The sequence below is a fragment of the Lynx rufus genome, unplaced genomic scaffold (assembly GCF_022079265.1).
Source record: "Lynx rufus isolate CCGP_SWC_20201006 ecotype Redwood Valley unplaced genomic scaffold, mLynRuf1.p SCAF_11, whole genome shotgun sequence".
Lineage (NCBI taxonomy): Eukaryota > Metazoa > Chordata > Mammalia > Carnivora > Felidae > Lynx > Lynx rufus.
Genome location: NW_025814825.1, coordinates 25,604,308 through 25,625,342, shown reverse-complemented (window position 1 = coordinate 25,625,342; position 21,035 = coordinate 25,604,308). Strand labels below are relative to the sequence as shown.

The 21,035-nt window shown below is 47.7% G+C and overlaps 1 protein-coding gene across 1 annotated transcript in view; it reads left to right on the top strand.

The window, feature by feature from the left end:
• GRID1 (glutamate ionotropic receptor delta type subunit 1) overlaps positions 1–21,035 on the top strand; it is a 697,306-nt gene that overhangs the window by 314,622 nt on the left and 361,649 nt on the right. The gene's annotated exons all lie outside the window — the stretch shown is intronic.

The window sequence follows — 21,035 nt, the reverse complement described above, 5'->3', positions numbered from 1 at the left end:
TATCTGTTGCCCTAAACAAATGTGAAATGTTGTCCTCAGTAGACAATTCTCTCCCTGAGAAAAATCCCAGTCTAACCTGTCAGGATAATTTTCCCCACCTCATTACCTATTGACCACCTGTTGATCCCCACATTATATGTTCATTTTGCTCTGCAGTAACTGTTGGAGAACATATGGATGTGGTAACTCAGAACATCCAGACCTCTGCCCCATTAAACTGCTGTATTGATTATAAGTGAGGACTCCAGAGGCAAAAAGTCAGGCTTCCAATCCCAGCTCTGCCCTTAACTGTTGTGTGGCCTTGGGCAAGTTGCTTAGCTTTTTTGTGCCTCAGTTTCCTCATGTGAAAAATGGAGATAATCACAGAATCAACCATATTGGGTTACTTGTGGATTAAATGAGTTAATACAAATAAAGCTCCAAGAACAGTATCTGGTACATGATAAGCACTCAGTAAGTGTTATCTGTGCTGAAATAATTTCCAGTAGGCTACAGGATCCATGAAAGCAGGGATTTGTAAATCATTATGTCCCATTGTTGTGAGGAGGGCCTGGCATATGGCAGTTTCCAGGTAAACATCCAGGGAACGAATGTGTGATGAATTTGCATGATTCTGTCTGACATTGACACAGCGCCCAAGGATGTCGAGCACTGGGCCAGGGCTCCCTGCTGCAGCATCCAGTTCGGCAGTGTCGATGGAATGTATTTTTGACCTGTATGAGACAACTTGTCAAAATGACCTCCAAGTTCTATCCGAGAACGAAGAGTTTGGACTTCTCCTTTTGCAGAGGAATGTGTGATTTCCATGAGGCTCCCTGAAAGTCTGGAAATCACTCACGTTCCTCTCCTCCCTGTCCCGTGTTACTTCTGCACATCCCAGGCAGTCCCTGGGGGACCCTGTGATGGCACCTTTGTGCTGTGATTAGTAGTTTTTTTTTCCCCTTTGAGTGAGGTCTTCAATGGGAGGTGAGGTGTCGGGATCCTTGGGAAAACTGGATGGTCTGTAATAGCTCTTGGTAGATCTGTAGTCGAGACAAGCCCGATGCAAGGACAGAGTTGCCTTTACAAACACCTAGTTCTTCTTTTCTAAGCAAATTGTGTATCCTCTGTAGATTAACAGTGTTTCAGGCCTTCCTGGCTCTGCAGAAGGACTGGCAATTAAAATATAATCAAAGTTAGAGTCACTCGCTGGCACGTCAGAAATGGTTAGGCCAATGCAGGTTTACAAGTTTATGTGCTGTGATTACTGAGTAGGGAAAGGAGGCAGGTTGTGTGGGTGTTCGCCTGGGATTTGAAAATTAAACACTTGATGCATTGGAATGCCATTAATTTCTTCACTCCTTCATTCAGCAAACACTGGCACTTATTATGTACCTGGCACTTGTTAGGCACTGGGTGTAGAGATTTAACACAGCATAGTTCAGTTCTTAACCTTCACAATCCTACTATGTTGAGCTGTGTTTCCATATTGGAACCTGGTAAAACAACTGATGTTTCTTTTGTGGACTGTCGAAACAGATGTGAATCTGGTATAACATGAGAAGATATTACTCGCTTCCTTAATATTGAATACATGTTGTAGATGGTGTTTAGTAAGTCCTCAATTATCATATTAAAATATTTTTTCATTTTCTATTGCCATGCATTAATTCCCACTGAAATGTAAAATCCCATAGGTGCATATCACACGGGATAACTCACCTTGCAGGTAAAGCTCTGGTTATTTAAGTTTCCAGAAAGTACAACTTTTTGTAGATTGGTGAAATTCGGTATGACGGCTGGTGTTTGGGAAACAGAAATCGGAGATGTAAGAAGAAATTGTTTTTGTGAGAGTGGTCAAAAATCTGGTAGTCGGGTTATTTATGATGCAGTGTTCAGTTCCGGAGGGGGGTTTATTAAATTCAGTTGAGCTGCGAATTTGCTAGAGGTCGAATTGAAGCTCCAGCTGGATGCCGAACTGAGGTAGGTCACCTCTAGCCTGCAGCCTGCCCACCTTTGCCCTTTCCTGTGCCTCCAGGCCCCATCCAGCCAGTAATGAGGGCAGGGGTCAGTGGGCTGCAGGCAAGGGCCTTGCAAGGGAGCCTCAGGCCACATTCCCAGGGGAAGGCTGCCTTGGGCTTCCTGATACCTTCAGTGTGTGCTCCCAACCCACTGGCTGGTCAGGAAGATCTTCTTTATGTTGATCTAATTCCATCAGGATTGAGAGGGAGCGCTTTTCTTGTTCTTGGTCCTCAGATTCTTTGTAGTCATCTGAGGGAGCCAGAGAGGTGGAAGATCCAGGGTGTAGAGAGAAGAGAGAGTCACCCCGGGCTGAGTGCCTGGGACAGAGGCCCGGAGCTGCCAGAAGCCGTGTGGGCCATGAGTGTGGTGTTTGGGAGCCCCAAGGCCAGGCTGCCAGGCCAGGCTGACTTCCTCTGGCTGAGGAAAGACTCCAAACACAGAGACAACCCTCCTGTCTAACTCAGTGGGGGTGGTGACAGTCTTCTGGATGGAAGGCTTAGGACTAGATGAACCTCTGTGCTCCCCACAGCACTTTGTAGGATTGACTGAAGCCCATCTAAGCCGCTCTGGCACCTACACAGTTTCCCCATTGCATGCGGTCCAGCCTGAGGGGCTGGTGGACCTGTTCCTATTTCAGGGTGGAGACTGCTTGGAGAGGCCGCCACTGGACAAGATGGTTGGCTTTGCTTGGTCTCCTTGGAGAGGTGCCCAGGATGAGGCTAGAACCAGAGGGGAGGGCCTACTAGGTAGGAGGGCCTGGCAGGCTGTCCCTCAGTGACAGGCTGCGTGAGGTGTTAACATCCCAGCTGAAAAGTGGTGGAACAGAAGTGGGACTTCATCAGGGTTCCAGCAGACAGCACAGCTCTTATACTCTCTTAAGATATCAAAGTGGATAACCCTGGGGTTTAATGAAATTTACATGTGTGCTCCCTGTTAGACCTCTCAATGACTGTGAGTGACAGAGTAGGTTTTATAGATTAGGAAACTGAGTTTTGATGTGGTCAAGGGACTGGCCCAGGTTACCTGGATAGGATGAAAGAGAGCTGGGATTTGAACCCAGGAAGTGTGAATGCAGAGCGCATGCTCTCTGAGAAAGCCAGGCTGTCTCAGGTGGATTCCCCAACTGGCTTTATGAGGAATAGAAAACCATCAGGTACCTCTTTCTACCCTGTTTTATGTTGCCACCTCATAAATAGCACCAGCCAGGGAAGTTTGTAAATAAGATCAGCCTCTTCCCTGTGGGTCCTGGACAGGCTTTGGCTCATGGACTTACACCTGTCTCTGAGCCCTTGTTGATGGTGATGGTAGAAGCAGGTGGATGGTCTCTTCTATTGCTGTGGTGTTTGCAACACTTCAGTCCTTGAAGGAGGCTGTACAGGGGCTCGAGGCCTTGCAGAACTACTGACACTCTGGGTTGGTTTGCAGGAACATATTTTAGCAGATCTGCCCTAAAAACTGGTCTGAGGTATTCTGAGTGGTCTCTGTGTGGTTGAGTCGGTAGAACACGACTCATCTGCCTCTGAGATCCAGGCGTGGTTGACACCTAGCACCAAGGGGCAGCCACATCACAGATGTGCAGTGAGTGAGAGAGAGGCAGGGTGAGAAGAGACCAAGCAACAGAGGAGGTGGCAGAACCATGGAGAAAGTGGGCTGGGAGCCGCATCTGGATCCCTCCATGGCTGGTGCATCCCTGCCTTGCACTGCAGGAGGCCTGGGTCCTGCAGCCCAGAGATCATCTTAGCCCTGCTCTTCCTAAGCATTCAGGTCCTAGAATTGTTGATGTCCCACCTGAAAAGGGACGGGCACTCTGTGCTTCTAGAGTGCATTCCATTCAAAAAAGACTCAGTCCCTATCCTCCTAGGGCTCATTGTCCACTGGGGGAAACTGACAAATTAGCAGATAATCACTACTCTGAACACAGATCTCTTCCTGACACACAAGTTCTTTGTACTCGGGGCTAATTGTTCATACTTGACTCCTCAGTGAGTTCGGGATCATTGAGGAACGTACAGAAGAGACAGATAGGGGTAAAATACACTGTTTTATTGTTGAATAAAAGACCTGTTTTAGAGCTGAGGTCAAAATGGACTTGCTTCTCTTTTCCCCTAAATGCATTCATTGGGCCCTACATGTGGGGACAGTCTGTCTGTAGATCCAGCCTGCACTCAAGCAACTGTGGAGGCAACTGGCCTGGGCCTCGGGCCTCACTCTTCTCCTCACTCACTAGAGATAAGTGAGCCAGTGGGTGTCAAGCTTTTGCCCCCTTACCAAGCAGGTTAAACTACCTCCTTCCTTAAAAAAATTTTTTTTTTTTTTAATTTTTTTTTTCAACGTTTATTTATTTTTGGGACAGCGAGAGACAGAGCATGAACGGGGGAGGGGCAGAGAGAGAGGGAGACACAGAATCAGAAACAGGCTCCAGGCTCGGAGCCATCAGCCCAGAGCCTGACGCGGGGCTCGAACTCCCGGACCGCGAGATCGTGACCTGGCTGAAGTCGGACGCTTAACCGACTGCGCCACCCAGGCGCCCCCCAAAAAATTTTTTTTTTTTTTTTTAAATTTTTTTTTTCAACGTTTATTTATTTTTGGGACAGAGAGAGACAGAGCATGAATGGGGGAGGGGCAGAGAGAGAGGGAGACACAGAATCGGAAACAGGCTCCAGGCTCTGAGCCATCAGCCCAGAGCCCGACGCGGGGCTCGAACTCACGGACCGCGAGATCGTGACCTGGCTGAAGTCGGACGCTCAACCGACTGCGCCACCCAGGCGCCCCAAAAAAATTTTTTTTTAATGTTTATTTATTCTTGAGAGAGGGACAGAGCATGAAGAGCAGAGAGAGACAGAGAGGGAGGGAGACACAGAATCCAAAGCAGACTCCAGGCTCTTACCTGTCCGCACAGAACCCGATGCAGGGCTCGAACTCATGAACTGTGAGATCATGACCAGAGCCAAAGTTGGATGCTTAACTGACTGAGCCACCCAGGGACCCCTAAACCTCCCCCTTCCTAAGGGAAGGAGCTGGGAAAGGTGAAAGGAAGAACAGCAGCTTTTTCCTTAATATATTTAAAGGGGTGAAAGTCCTTCTTTAGATTTGAGGACAAAACATGGGTAGAGAGAGCAAGCTGTTTCTCGTAATGATTTATTACCATCAGAAAGGGTTATTCTTTTTCTTTTTAAAGTTTATTTATTTATTTTGAGAAGGAGAGAGAGGTAGAGAGAGAGAGAGAATCCCAATCAGGCTCCATACTGTCAGCGCAGAGCCCAAAGTGGGGCTCGAACTCGCAACTGTGAGATCACGACCTGAGCCGAAACCAACAGTCAGACACTTAACTGACTGAACCACCCAGGCATGCCCAGAAAGGGGTTTTGAAGGGTGAAGAGGAATTGTCCAGGTGGTCCGGTTGGGGTGGGGAAGGGAACTTCAAGTGGAAGAAACTGCACATGCAAAGACACAGAGTTGTAAGCTGTCATGGGGTCCAGCATGTAGTCCAGAACTACCAAAGTTGAGGGTAGGAGTTGGGGGAGAACAGAGAAATTACCTTAGAGAGCTTATAAGTGGGATGTGTGTGACAAGGTCAGATTTCCATTTTGAATTCTTTTTCTAGTTGAGTAGAGGAGGGAAGGATGAGAAGAAGTGAGATTAAAGAAAGGTGATTAGCCAGGGGACCATTGAGTAGTCTCGGCAGAAGATGATGAGGGTCTAAGGGAAGGGAGTGTCAGTAGAGACGGAGTGTACCACTTAGAAAGCCAAATGATGGGACTTGCTAATAGCTTGGTTTGTCACCACAAGGATAACATTGGCTTTGAGTAGGATTCGGAGTTACAAAGCTAGCCGGTTGAAGAGAAGAGTAAGGGCTGTTGCAAGTGACTCCCCTACACCAAGAACGAGGAAAGAGGAGCAACAACCATCTTCTGAGAGTTACCACTTTAGCCAACACAAAATAGAGCTGCATGGACATGTGTGAGAGAGAGCAATGGCTTTGGTGTCAGGACAAAATGGGACCTTCAGAAGGACTGAGAAGTGGAGGTTGCCTCCTAGAGGCGAAGGCAAAGGAGAGTTGCAGGGGCCAGTATTAGCTGCGTCCATTTAAACACCCTACAAGTGGGGAAGGGGGCACCCCTGGGCTTGCAGGAGCATGGTGGTGTCATCACTACTGCGTGTGCAGCACCTGAAGCCAGTGGACTTCCAGGCTCTTCTGCAAGACCATCAGCTCTACAGAGAATTGTGCATTTGGCTAACTCCACTTACCCCATGACTCACCGGCTACCTCTGAGCAGCCGGGGAGTTCTCCTCCCTGCCCCCCGCCCCTCCCAGAAATGTGGCTTGTCTCGTGGATACAAGATTGCAACCCCAGGCTCAGTTTTAGCTGGTGGTGTACTGGACCAGCTCGTACCTGCTTGTGTGTGTTGATTGTGTGTATCTGTTCCCAGTTCTGCTGTGTTCAGTGACATCACACTGACAGCTCGGAATCGGTCATGGTGGGAGGATTTCTAGCCTGGCACATTTTCCAACTCAGGGCTTCCCCCTCACCTCCACCCCCACCACCTGAGAGTTGTTGCACATTTACCAGCACACCACTGGTTATCGCTCTCACTGCCACTTACTCACTTTTTGGTGTGTACATCCATTTGAGTGACTTGGTGTTTCCCCATAGAGAAGCAGTTTTTAAGTTTCTGAATGAATAAGGCTAAGAACAGGCCCTTGACTGTCCCTGGAGGAAAGGATGAGGCATCTAGGCCACCAGCCCATAAGGCTTCCCCTAAGACAACATGCTTTCAGTCTTCCAATGGAAGTGCATTATCGTCTTCTTATGGACCAGGCCCTGGTCTAAACACTTGGCATGAAGTAACACATCAGTCCTGACGGTAAGCCTACAAGGCAGGTATTATTATTACCATATCAATTTCTGGATGAGAAGCCTGCCTAACACCACACAGCTGACAGATGGCTGAGTCAGGATTCCAGCCCCAAAGCCTGATGCCCTCGATCATTAGCCTGCTCCCGAGGCTCAGCATTTCTCACTTTACATTGCCTCAAGTAACTAATTGTTATTAACTCTTTTCCAGAGGCCAGGTCTCGGTCCTTGACAGCCTTTGTTCCCCTTCCAGGAAAAAAAGCAAATCTTTGCAAACACCGTTGTGGTTGGAAGCTTGGATGGCGGGTTTGATGATATTTCTAGCTGCCTTGAACCCCTTGTTCTGTCCCAGAAAGTGGCACCAAAAGGGCACCTTTAGAATTCACTCTGATTGCATAAGTTCTTTTAATAATACATCTGTAATTTGAGACATATATTCTCTAAGCAAAATATAGTAAGCCATGCTTCAGGGAACACACTGTGCTGCTGTACTAATTAATTTGTCAAGTTGTGGCTAATTATAAAATGCAATGTTGCTTATTTTGATTTGTAATGTATCTTGCATTGTTTGAACCACTAAATGGGAAGTGGCAGGGTGTGGGGGAGTAGAACATTCCCTCCAGGTTACAGAAGCCCTGGGCCTGGTGTCTGGGCTACCTGTGTCATGAATGCGTATTGCAGCTCATGGTCACTGTGCCCTGTAAGGCCATAAGTCTGCCTGGACTCTGTGCTTCCCCAGGCTGCTCCTCTCACACTCAGTGGGCGGGGCAGGGCCCCTGCTTGTTGGCTGCTGGATGCTTCCACGTGGCTTGCAAAGTTCTGAGCCGGGGCTCATGGGGTGCGTCCAAAGCCCTTGGTTTCCAAGCCCACTGAGAACTGGGAGGCTGCACGGGGTTATTTCCTTGGGCCTCTGCTGGCCACAGTGGAGTGTCCTGGCTCTCCAGAAGCACTTGCTCTATACCTGGGCCTCCCTGGGGCCAGAGATGACAGGATCAAGGTGAACAGGGGTGTGGTCAGAGTGCCAGAGACTAGCTTTCAAGACTTCTAGGGAATGGCATTTTGGGGAAGATTCACCAGGGTGCAGGCTTAGGTCTTTCTTTCTTTTTTTTTTTTTAAATGTTTATTTTATTTTATTTTTGAGAGAGAGAGAGAGTGAGCAAGCATGAGTGGGAGGGGCAGAGAGAGGGAGACACAGAATCTGAAGTAGGCTTCAGGCTCCCAGCTGTCAGCACAGAGCCTGATGCGTGGCTCGAGCCCATGAACCGTGAGATCATGACCTGATCTGAAGTCTGACGCTTAACCGACTGAGCCACCCAGGCGCCCCCAGGCTTAGGTCTTTGGATTGAATTCTTAGAAGCTTGATTTTGTCTGCACATTTAGAGGAACTCCCTTCCCAGGATAAATGCCCAGCAAGGAAACCTCCAGCCAAGGAAACCCGTGTGTGACCCCAGGCCAGAATTCCTGGGACTGCAAAACCTGTCCCTTCTGCCCTTACCGAGAGCCCGGCCAGGGAGCCCTGTCTCACAGTGGGAGTGTTTCCTGTCTGAACCATCACCCAGGACCTGTGTGCCCCACATCTGGGGTCCTAGGTACCCTTTGTCTGGTAGCCCCCGAATGGTTGCTGCCAGCTTTTGTCCCTTTGAGCTTCCCTCCCCGGTTCCAAGCTGATTGCCTTCCCCTCTTTTCCCCATAAACTGATTATAATACATTTAGCAAGATGCCCCCACAGTCCTGCCTTCTCAGGTCACACTCAGGGCCACTTGGTGTGAATGGCAGGAGGCTCTCCAAAGCTGCAGTCTCAGGCTCCAAGTGTCTGATGATGTCAGTTTTTTGAGATTTCCCTATATTTTGTCCCCCCCCCCCCCCGCCATGTTATTCTACCAAAGCACCTGCTACTTTCTTTGGGAGTGTGTATCTCAGCTTATAAATATCTATTTATTAATATTTATGTATTTATGCTATATATATTAAATTATGAGCATATTTATTTATTTACTTTATTCTCATGGTTTGTCTGCCTCCTGGACCATGTATGCTTTGTTCACCAGGGCATACCTGGTGCTTAGCCCAAGGCCTGGCATCTAATAGGTGCTCACTAAAATGAATGTTGGATGCCCAAAAAGTTCAGTCCTGAGAGAAGGGACCCAAGGAATACCTCATAAACCCACTCTGCACTGCCAGCTCTTGACTCTGGACCCTGTTCACTGTGATCGCCAGGCTGGTGCTTCCTCTTCTGAGACCTGCAGGCCCCCAGCTGGCATTGGATCCTGCATAGTGCACTCCCATTCTCAGTGCTTTCATAGTCAAGAGGACACTTGATGAAATTAAAAGCCTGCAAATTTAAAATAGACACGCGGGAACCCCCTTTTTTGGCAACATGCAATTAATCAACCTTTGGAACTCAATCCTGCAGGATAACATTGAGGCAAATAATTCAGCATGACTAAGGAGAGGATTAGAAACCTCTATGAATAAGAATAGCATCTATTAGCAGAAAGCTTCTTTGACCAGAGAAATCCATCCCTGCGCTATTAGGTAAAATCTCATCATCAGCCATGATGGAGGGATAACAGGCCTATTAGAACAGAGTAGATAAAATAAAGGGGGCTGATAAAGGGTGGCTATGGTCACTGCCCTTTGGCCAGGTAGAGAGGCCCTTGTCCAAGGTGGCCTGGCTCCCAAAAGGCTTCTGAACAAATAACCATGATCCCCAAAAGCTAGAACCTAGACCCACTTAGCCCCCAGTGATTCCATATATCCGTCCACCCATCCATCTACTCAGCCATCCAGCCACCCATCTGCTTATCTGTCTGTCTGCCCATGCATCTGTCCATCCATTCATCCATCCATCCATCCATCCATCCATCCATCCATCCATCCTTCCCCTTGCCTGTCTATTTGCCCGTCCACACAGGCACAGTTGGGAATACAAAAGTGAAAAGACAGACAAGGCCCTTGTTCTCAGAAACGTATAGTCTGGTAAAGGAGACCAATGAGAAAACAGACAATTTAAATAGTACATGATTACAGGGAGCCTTCCAGATGCTGTGGGGGCTCAGGAGAGGGCCCCTTAGCAGGAAGTGAAGTTTCAGCTGGTTCCTGGGAGACAGTGTGGTATTGCGGAAAGAATGTTTGCTTTGGAACTAGTCAGAAATGGGCTTGAGTGACTGTGGGCAAGTTATGGAACCTTTCTGAGCCTTCATTTTCCTCACCTCTGAAATGGAGACAACGCCATCCAGCAGGGCTCTGGGAGGATTCAGTGAAGTCATGTCTGTGAAAAGTCTCAGCAGAATGTCTGCCATTAGTAGCTTGGGTTAGGGGGGAGTATCCTTCCTTCCCTTTCCCTGTCCTATGCTAAGCCTCCCTTTGGTTCATTTGTTTATAAAATACAGATCCTGTTTAAAGATTTACATATCCCATATTTTACACATACACACTTATACACATCCATAGAACTTAAAATTCTCAGTTCAGCATTAAAGCCCTCCCTTTTCCCGGGCAACTCAGAAGGACATCTGTTACCTCAATGCCATTAGCTGTGTTAGCACACATATAAGTACCTCGTTAAAAAAAATCAAATATTAACACACATAGCAGGAGCCTTGGGCTTTCTGTTTGATTACTCTGAAGGGTAAGTTTGCTTAATATAAGCTAACTTGTAATTCTGAAGTTATAAACTTGAATAAACCTGTCTCCTGAAAACTTTTCCTGACGAAGCCAAGTCTAGAATAGATTCTGCATTTTCTGCAGGGGAGACACCAGGGAAGATGGGGATGAGGTGATACTGGGTGATGCCTCTCTTAGGAAGTGTAGTCAGCACATCTTAACATTGGAGCTGATATTTGTGGGGATTTGGCACCTGTTGCTGCGACAGGGAGTGGTTACCATTTTCATTTGGTGGGACCCTCAATGGGCCATGCGTTCTCTGGGTGCAGTGGGAGAGAGCTATCATTCTTGCTGTCCTGGTAGCTGGTCAGGGCTGGAGCTCCAGCCCCTAATGGAGAAGGCTTGGGTGATTCATCAGCTTGGGGCTGTGGTGGGAAAGAAGCAGTCTGTCTGCCTGGGTGCTCCTTGGGGCTGTCTTCCAGTCCTTGCTTCTGTAGGCAAGGGTGCTGTTCTCTTATAAGGGCTTCAGGAGGTTTTCTTGCAGACCTAGATTGTTTTTTTAAAAATTAGTCCAATTTCCGTCTTGTCTACACTTAATTCCCAGCCTTCTTTGACTCTCTGCTTTCTTCCCCAGCCCATGGGCAGTACAGAGGCTGAAGCATCATTCATATTAATGGGCCTCCCATTGTCTGCTGTTCTAGTTTTCTCTATCCCTCTGAGGAGCCTGCCAAGCAGGGCACCATGTGCTCATGGGCCCTTAATAAATGTTTGATGATGATAATTAGATCATGGGCAATTTGTTACCATAACATTTATTTTTCACATTTTTCCTGGAAATGTTATCTGTCTCCAGCCCTGCTTGACTCGGGATAGTGATTTCAATTTCTACAAAGAATGTTGCCCAGAGATGCAATTCATTGTTGGAGAAAGAGCACAGGTTTTAGAGCATCACAATCTGGGCTCACACTCTGGATTCTCTACTTTCTAGCTGGATGAATTTGGGTGAGCTTGCATTTACGGGCTTGAATTTCCATGATTGGTGAAGATACCAGTATCAATAGACAATTCTCATCATCTCTAAAACATTCCAGGGCAGTCAACAGATATTTATTTTGTTGGTAGGAAGATTGGGACCTGTTCAGTGGACTCGCTCACCAGAAGTCACACAGTAAATCAGGGCTGGGCTTCTACTCCTTTGTTTAGGATTCTGATTCCATAACCTTGCTGAGTCTATAAAATCCTCCTCCATCCCGCCCCCCCCCCGCTCGCTGCCTCCCTTGTTCTCCCCTCCTATAAATATTTAATGAGCACTTACTATATGCCAGCCAGTGAAATACTGCAGTGAACCAGACTAAGCCCCCCTTTATCATAGAACTTATATTCTGGTGAAGTGAGACAGATAATAACCAGATAACCATAAAAATATATAAGAGACATATAGTGAAGGAAAAAAGATAAGGAGAAAAGAAAGGGTCTGGGGCACCTGGGTGGTTCAGTTGGTTAAGTATGCAACTCTGGATTTCAGCTCAGGTCACGATCTCATGGTTTCTGAGATCAAGCCCCACATCAGGCTGTGTGCTCACAGTGTGGAGACTGCTTGGGATTCTCTCTCTCCCTCTCTTTGTGCCCCTCCCCTGTTCATGCTCGTGCACTCTCTCTCGCTCTCAAAATAAATAAATAAACTTAAAAAAAGAGAAAGGGGTGAGAGTCCTATTTTAGAGAGAAGGGTAGGGGAGGTCCCTGATGTGGGGGCATTTGAGCAGGGGTCCAAAGGAAATGGCAAGTGTGGAGACTGAATAGGGGTGTCTTTAGTATGTTCAAGAAACTGGAAGCAATTGGGTGTGGAACTGTGGTCAGAGAAGTAGGCTGGCAGCAGGTTGGGTAGAGCCTTGTGGGATTGGTAAGAAAATTGGATTTGACTCCAGGATGGAAGCTATTCTAGGGTTTTGAGTAGGTACACTGGGAAGGACAGACCTTACTGGGAGAGGGAGAGAGGAAGGCCTCTTAGGACACTACGGAGATAATCCAGGCAGAGGTGTTAGGGAGTTTGACTTGGGAGTGGGGGCCAGAGGTGGAAAACCTGGAAAAGGGTCTGACTCTGGATGCATTTTGAAGGCAGATTGACAGACCTGCCAACAATGTGGATGTGAGTCTTGAGAAAAGAAGAGCCAAGGATGGCACATCGCTTTTGGGCCCTAGTGGCGAGAAGAATGCTGTGGCCATTCCTGATGAGGAAGACTGTACAGGAGCAGGTCTTAGGGGGACGTGACAACCAGAAGTTTGTTTTGAACATGCTACATTTGAGATGCACCCTAGACAGCCATTCGGAGGCTTGGAGGAGGCAGTTAGATATACTGTGTTGGGGATCAAGGGGAGGTCAGGGCTGCAGATTCAACTTTGACACTTATCATCACACAGATGAAAAAAGCCAGGATGCTAGGTGAGACGGACCTTGAGGGAAGGAGTGAAGGTCAAGAAGAGAAGAGGTCTGGGGACTGGTAGCAGAAGGGCTATTTTAAGAACTGAAGATAGGAGCCTGAAGCAGCCCACTTTCCTGCCTGTCACCCCTGAGAATTCATGGGAACATGTTGACTTTTGAATATCCCAATTTGGAAGTCTCCAGCTAGAAAACCTGGGACATTTTCTAAAAAGTATGGGTATTTGCCTCATGATGGTACAAACATTACTTAGTTAGTTACAGGGCTGCCATTTGAGATGGATAATATACCCTTTTCCATGGCTCCTGAATTCCTTCTACCAGATGGTCTCTCAGAGACAATGGATGTCCCAAGGCTCTGGGTGCTGGCTGAAGGGTGGTCCTAAGGGGAGCCCTGCTGTTCTGATTAGCTTGTCTCTGGTAAGTAAACATCCCACACTCCTCTTCTCTGGATTTAAGCTCAGGTCTTCCATGTGAATATGCACACAACTAACTAAAGATACCAATATCTAGAGACAATTCCCACAGTTCCTAGGGCGTTATAAGGGCAGACGGAAGCCCATTTTGCTGACAGGAAGATGAGGACCAGTTTGGTGGACTGGCTCCCCTCACGTCAGACGGTAACTAAGGATGCTGCAATTCCACCTTGCCTAGTATATAAAATTCCATTACCTTCTCAGAAGGAAGTGGGTAGAATTGCCCCCAAACCCAACATACAAAGACAGGAGCTTTGTTTATTCACGGAGATGCAGTGGTACTCAGTTTGACAGGGCGGAAAGCAAACAGGCACAATCAGAGAAGCAGGCTAAGATGGCCCGTTGTTAATAATTATTCCATCACGGAAGCATTGCGCTGTATTTCAAGGGCAGCTCTGGGGCCAAACACACCTGTGGGGCTGAATGCTCCCCTAGCATTTCATTAGCTGTGTAATTTGAGACAAGTCCCTTCATCTCTTCGAGTCTGAGTTTTCTCACTCATGTGACAGGGGATGTTAACTCCTCCCCCTCAGATAAAGGAGCCAGCACAGCACCTGGCACCAACTCAGCGCTCACCCAATGTTCCTTCTCTTTCCCCATCTGTATGCAGCCAACAAGAAATTCACAATGGTGATGGTTACAGGTTGATGATGAGCGGTTCCTGTAATGATTGTTATAGTGACGTGAGGGTGGATTTTATGTCAATAAATCAATTAGGGAGCCGGAACCGAGGAAACACAAGGTGGTGGCTGATGTGTAGGCAAAACAAAGACCGTGTTCAAATAGAAAAGCCATCAGCTGCTGGCTTCACCTGAAGAAGTCTTGGCCTTATAGAGACATTGGGAGGAGCAGCTCCAGACCCCACAAGGATGATAGGATGATGTGAGTTAAGGAACACAGCACCTGAAATTGAAGCAGTACTGGTCCCGGCCACTAAAACCAGAGAGGGTTTTATAGCAGCATTGTTCACAATAGCCCCAAAGTGAAAACAACTCAAATGGTTGGATAAATAGAATGTGGTATATCCATGCAATGAAATATTTTTCAGTCATAAAAAAGAATGAGTGTCGATCATGCTACAACTTGGATGAAATTTGAAAACATTATGCTAAGTGAAAGAAGCCAGACATAAAAGGGCAGATACCATATGACTCCATTTATATGAAGCATCCAGAATAGGCAGCTCCATAGAGAGAAAGCAGCTTGGTGGTTGGCAGGGTGGGGGGAAGGAGAAAGAGAGAGTGACAGCTAGTGGTCATGGGGTTTCCTTTGGGGATGAAGCACATATTCTGGTACAAGACACATGGCGTAGTTGCACAGCACTGTAAATGTACTAAATGCCATGAAATTGTACACTTTAGAGTGGCTATAATGGTGAAGTTTTTATTATGTCTATTTTCCAGCAGTTAAAAAATAACCTAATGCTAGGAGATTCTCTGATAGGGCTCTTTTTCCTGCCTCCCTTGGTTCCTCCATGGGCCAGACACAGGGCAGTGCACTTTAGACATGTCATTTCTTTGGGCGCCTGGGTGGCTCAGTCAGTTAAATGTGTGACTTCGGCTCAGGTCATGATCTCGTGGTTCGTGGGTTCGAGACCCACATCAGGCTCTGTGCTGACAGCTCAGAACCTGGAGCCTGCTTCAGATTCTGCGTCTCCCTCTATCTCTGGCTCTCCCCACCTAAAAAAAAAAATATTAAAAAAAAATTTTAAAAAGACATGTCATTTCTTTTTTTTTTTTTTTCAACGTTTATTTATTTTTTGGGACAGAGAGAGACAGAGCATGAATGGGGGAGGGGCAGAGAGAGAGGGAGACACAGAATCGGAAACAGGCTCCAGGCTCTGAGCCATCAGCCCAGAGCCTGACGCGGGGCTCGAACTCCCGGACCGCGAGATCGTGACCTGGCTGAAGTCGGACGCTTAACCGACTGCGCCACCCAGGCGCCCCAAGACATGTCATTTCTTAATCTTCATGCATGTCTATGAGTTTGGAGGCATTGGTCCCACTTTATAGACCAGGAAATGGAGGCCGAGAAAGGGGTATTCGTTTTCTCAGGTGGCAGAGGCCACATGCACTGAGCTCGCAGTTAAGCCCTGCCTGTGTCCGTCTCCACTTTAGGGCCAGACTTGCCACCGTAGACACATCGCAGTCATTGCCAATTGTTGAGCACCTGGTGCACCAGGTTCTGTCCGAGGTTTGTGTTGCCTCTCACCTCTGGACTCGCCCTGGGATCCCTATGCCTAGTGCAGTGTCTGACCTCTGGCAGAGGCCAGAAACTGCATGTGCATTTAATCAATAAATGACAGGGTTTTTTGTCATTGAGCTTATCGACTTGGCAGTTGATTATGACCCGGACTGGGGGAATGGCTTTCTCTTTGGCAACCATTAGCATGAGCCATTTTCACAAAAGTGAACTTGACTCCTAAGTTCTCTGAGGTGAAGCTTCGTGAAGCCGTCATCCTCCTTTTCCCTGATACTTGGCGGCTCCAGCTCATCAAGCTGTTAAAAATTATTTACGTGTTCAGAGATGGACAATTCAGCATTGTAATAATTAAAAAGGAAAAAAAAACTGTTAAAGGATCAGTGCACTTCAAGTCGTGGTAGAAAGCAAGCAAATTTCAGCTCTTGAAAGAGCAATGCGAGTGTGTATTTCAGATATTACCTATCAGATACAAGCATATGTCTACAGCCCGCCATCTATATGCAAATAGCTTGTTCTGGGTGCATATATCCCCCACAAACAGTGTGAAATGTATATAAATTATGCAATAATATAGATGTTGCACATATGTTATTTTGAGCTAATTGTCATCAAAACTCTGGGCTTAGATGGGTTTGTGTTGCATGTGTTGGCAACATAGTTGCGGGCCTGGGAGAAGTGCTGTGGACGGTCTCACTGCACCAGGGACCTGCGTCGTAATGTGGCATGGGAGAGGGGCTGGCTGCCTGCTCTGGGGTGCAGAGGGGCTAGATCCTGAGGCAGGAGGCTAAGAAACAGGTTCCCCAGGCCAGGGGTTGGCTTTCAGTCTTGAGGGCTTGAAATTCAATTTTACCGGGGCCCTGGGGAGTGGATGGACCAGATACACTGTTGCAGGTTGACAGGAGTGCCCAGACTGGGTTACTCTTAGTGAGGAGTCCAGTGTGTGCTGGGCTCACCCTGGCTGAGTAGCCTGGGCTCCCCTTGCTGACACAGTGCAGAGAACAGACCCTGATGTCTGTGCCCTGGGTTCCCAGTCCAGCCCTGCCACTTCCTGGTTGTGTGTATGACACTTGAAGGAAATGCTTGCCCTGTCTAAGGTAAAATGAAGAGAGTCTGGGTCCTCTCTTAGGGCTGTGGTGGGGACCAAAGTGATACCATTTGAAAAGAACTTGGCATGTATAGCGATGCCCACCCGGTGGGTCCCGTGACTATGACTGTAGGAGGCCTACCAGGGAGAAGTCATTTCTGTCACCAAGCAGAAGACTGCTTGGTCCGCTTACTGGAGCCAGGTGATGTCAAGCACACCATTGCTGAGTAGTTAGCAGGATGCAAACTTCTCTCCTGCCATCACACAGTCCCCACACAGGGGAACTGCCTGAATACCTGTTTTCAAGGACCCACTATGTGCCAGGCACTAAGTGCACTATATGCATTTTATTATCCCATGCCCCCAAATCGGAGAGGTGATACTGTTTCTATTCCTGGCCCAGAGCTGAGGAAGCTGCAGCTCAGGGAGTGGAGTGGCAGCTGTGTCCCCCAGTCACTGACTGATCCAGGATTTGAGTCCAGTACTATTGGACTCCAGGGAGGCTGTTCTGTGGCTCTCTCCTTCCATTGGGAGATCCTCTTCCCAAAGATTGCTGGCCACTTGGGGGCACATTTCTGTATTTGGACCCCCTCTCATCATATGCTCTGTGTTTAAAGCAATTTCAGAACCTGGTGCTGTTTCAGGTTTCTGCTCACTGGGACTGACATTGCAAACCCCCCCCTCACCACCCCCCCCCGACCCCGCTCCCCAGGCCTGCTTTCTGGATTTAGTCTGGTGTAAAGACCCCTGAGCCTCGGATGATGTGTTTGGGTGTTTTCCTTGTTTACATCTTGGCAGATGGGACCGAGCACCTCTCCACCCCCCACCCCCACTGTCTCCCTGTGCTGGGGAGCCAGCAGCCTCCCCTATCCTCTGGATGAGCAATGAGTGATAAGATTGGGCTACTTGCTCAGAGAGGAGGCCTCCAGGGGCAGAGAGGAGAGGGTCACTGCAAGGCCACTGGGAAGAAGTGTGGTGGCCAGAGGGCGATCTGACTGCAGCCAGCCAGAGGAACGAGGCTCAGAATTCAGGGGTGCTGTTTGCTGGCAGGAACCCTGCACCTTGTTCAGAACTACTCACCTTGCAGAACCCCAGCTCCCACCATGTTGTGCTGAGGTTTCTCACGCCTTCTTATAGAACACTGTGTACCATTTAGAGAATCACACAAGCAAATTTAGCCAAGCATATTTTGGGCCAATTGAAGTTGTAGGCATGCTGCCTGGGGAAAAAATAGATCTTTTCTTACTTGATGTGTGACAGATGAGAGCGACGGAGAGGCCTGTGCACTCTGTTCTGCACACACGGTGATCGCTGCCTGGGGGCCTGGGGCTGGCTACCTCATTATCCTGCTTCTTGCCATTACTTCGGACATGTTTAAATGGGTTGTTTTCACCTGACAGCTGGGGGGCAGCGGAAGAGGGGTAGCACAGAGAGAGCAGAGAGGTTACTCTGCAGGATGCCAATCAGGTAGAGCTGTCTCTGGTCGCCAATCTGGGAACTGGGGTGCGGAGTGTCATCCCAGACTGACCATTCCGGCTGTTGCTCCACTGGTCCATGGCTAGTGGGTTGGCAGAGTGTGGACACCCATCTCCTCCTCACCATCCTCTGAGGGAAGGTGGCGGCCCTTGAATGGGAAATCTGACAGCTCTTAGACCATCCGCAACCCCTGGAGACATAACTGGCTGGCCTTGGTTCACAGAGCTGTAGAGGATGGAATGAAGAGGAAGGCATTAATTCAGCACAATCAATGAGCACTCGATCACTGTGTACTTCGTATTCAGATGTGGTTGTGATTATCATTTTGTGTGTAAGTGTGTGCAGTTTGTTGTTGTTGTTGTTGTTGTTGTCTGTAACCTAAGTGAGAGCTGGGGAGGCCCTTTCTAATATGCAGCTAGAGGTAGGAAGGGGAACTAACTTGAGTCATGTGCACGGGGCACATGTAATTGACTTTGGTAGGAGACAGATGAGACAGAAGTCAGAGGCTAGGATGAGGCCTGGGTGCTTACCTGTGTGGCTGTGTGAATTGTACATGATTCGTGGAGAACAAGTAGTGAGGAGGAGGAAGGTGTTTGGCCAGGGGAAAATGGTGAGTCCAGCCTTGGGCCTTTTGAACCTTCAGTGTTTGTGTGGGATACACGCGCAGGTAATTTTAGTAGGCAGATGGTGGTAAAGAAATGGTATTCAAGAGAGGGGTCTCCACTGGAGACTTGGGTGGTAGGAGCAGTGGGTGTGGAACAGGTTGATCAGAGAGATAGTCTAAAAGGAAAAGGACTCAGGGACAGAGACAGGGAAGATGGGCTGGGCAAAGGCAGTGGAGGTGAAGGTTGCTCTGCAAAATGGGACCATAATAGTGCTCAGCTTGGAGTTGTGAATATTTGTTGAGGTGGTGCTCACCCTCCCCCCGCCTCAACCCAGGTGCTTGTAGCAGAGCACAGACCACCGTGAATCTCCAGGCCAGCTTCACTGCTCTTGTGGATGGCAATGATTGTCCTGAACTGATTAGTTTCTTAGCCTTTTCTGGAGCACACATTTCACCTTTGGAGCAAGTCAGACATTAGTGGGTAGGGGAGCTGGGACTCTTGTGCATATTCCTTAGCTGGGCAGGGCAGATCCTGAGGACAGAGTGGGAAGTGGCAGTGCAAGGTTGCGGGGGAATCTCTGAGTGCCCAGGGCTGGACAGGAGCCCAGGAGAGCTGGAGTCGGTCTGCCCAGGAGGCAGGGGTTTAAAATCTCCTGTGGGCCTTCCCAACATGTGACCATGGTTTGGGCCTGGTCTCTGCTCGTCTTGAAAATGTCATCTACAGTACCATCCAGGCGCCTGGTAGTCTCATAGCCTTGACCTTGCCCCTCAATGAGACCATCAGAAAAGAAGAACTTCAGATCTGCTGTCATTTTCACACCTTTAATCAGCTTTGGGACCATGGAATAATGGCCACTGTGGGTGAAAGCCAGCATCCGCTGACTTGTGGGCCTCCCTTGGCCTTTCCCTGTCCGACACAGGAGCCACCAGCCACATGTGGCTGCTGAGTGCTTGAAGTGTGGCTAGTGCAACTGAGGACCTGAGTTTTTAAATAATATTTAATTTTAATTAATTTAAACAAAAAAAATCATGTTCAACTTAAGCATTAGAAAAATTGTAAGTATGTTTGGAACAACCTGATTATGTGACTCTACTTTTCCAGGGCAAATTCTATGAAATCTAAAATTAGATCAAGTATTTCTGATGAAAATTTAGCATTTAGATTAAAACATGCTATAAGCATAAAATACACATTGGTTTAGAAGATTCAGTACAAGTGTATGATATCTTGTTAATAATTTTTATATTTATTACATGTGGACATGTTAATATTTTGGATATATTGGGGTGAAGAAAATATGTTACTGAAATTAATCTCTCCCATTTCTTTATGTCTTTTTAAGGTGACTACTAGAAAATTAGAAAATTGAGGAGGCCTGGCTCAGTTTCAGGTCTGAGAAGCCTATGGCTTCACCTAGAGAATACTCTTTTGGGGTAAATAAGACAAATTTGTAGGTTTAAAACAGACACCAACCATAATGTAAATTACTGACTTTGGTGATAGTGATGTGTCAGCATAGCTTATCAGCTCTAACAAATAGACCATTCTAGTGGGGGAATATTGATAATGGGGGGGGGTGTGGGGGGGGTAGGGGGCATAGGGGAACTCTATGTACCTCCCTCTCAATTTTGCTGTGAACCTAAAACTTTTCTAAAAAAATGACGTCTATTCAAAAAACTTCAAGCAGAAGAGTAAGAAAAACAAACAACAAACATGCAAACAAAAAATTAAAAAAAACCCAGACATCTCAGAGTGCCATCCATGTGTTTTGGGGGGAAAGAAATTTGCTCATTGAATCTCTGCTCATCAGGGCAGGCACCTGCTCCATCAAAGCCTCTTATCATCAGAGCATTCCCGAGGCCGCCCGGCACGCAGCACAGGGCTGAGCTGTGGGCAGCAGCCGCCTGCCCATCAAGGAGTCTCTCCTGAGAGTCTCACCAAGAAACCCAGAGGGGTCCAGAAAGGAAAAGAATGCCTTTTCTTAATTTGACTGGCCTCCGTTTTGGAGATCAAGGCCTTAAATCAAACCCCGCGATTACAAGTGGATTCGTCTCCAGCTTTGATCACGGATGCCGTCTTTGCATTGGAGATCCGCTTTCCGGCACTTTGATCCTCCTCCCAGGCAGGCTGGCCCAGGCTTGAGAATCAGAAAGGGTGGTAACACTTTGCAAAGTGGTCCCCAAGAGTTCTCGGGGGGCTGCTAATATCCAATTTCCTTATCGCTGTGTGTTCTCTTATAAAAATGCATCAGTCTTAGGATTTTTGCACTTTTCTGTTTGCATATTCAGTGGAC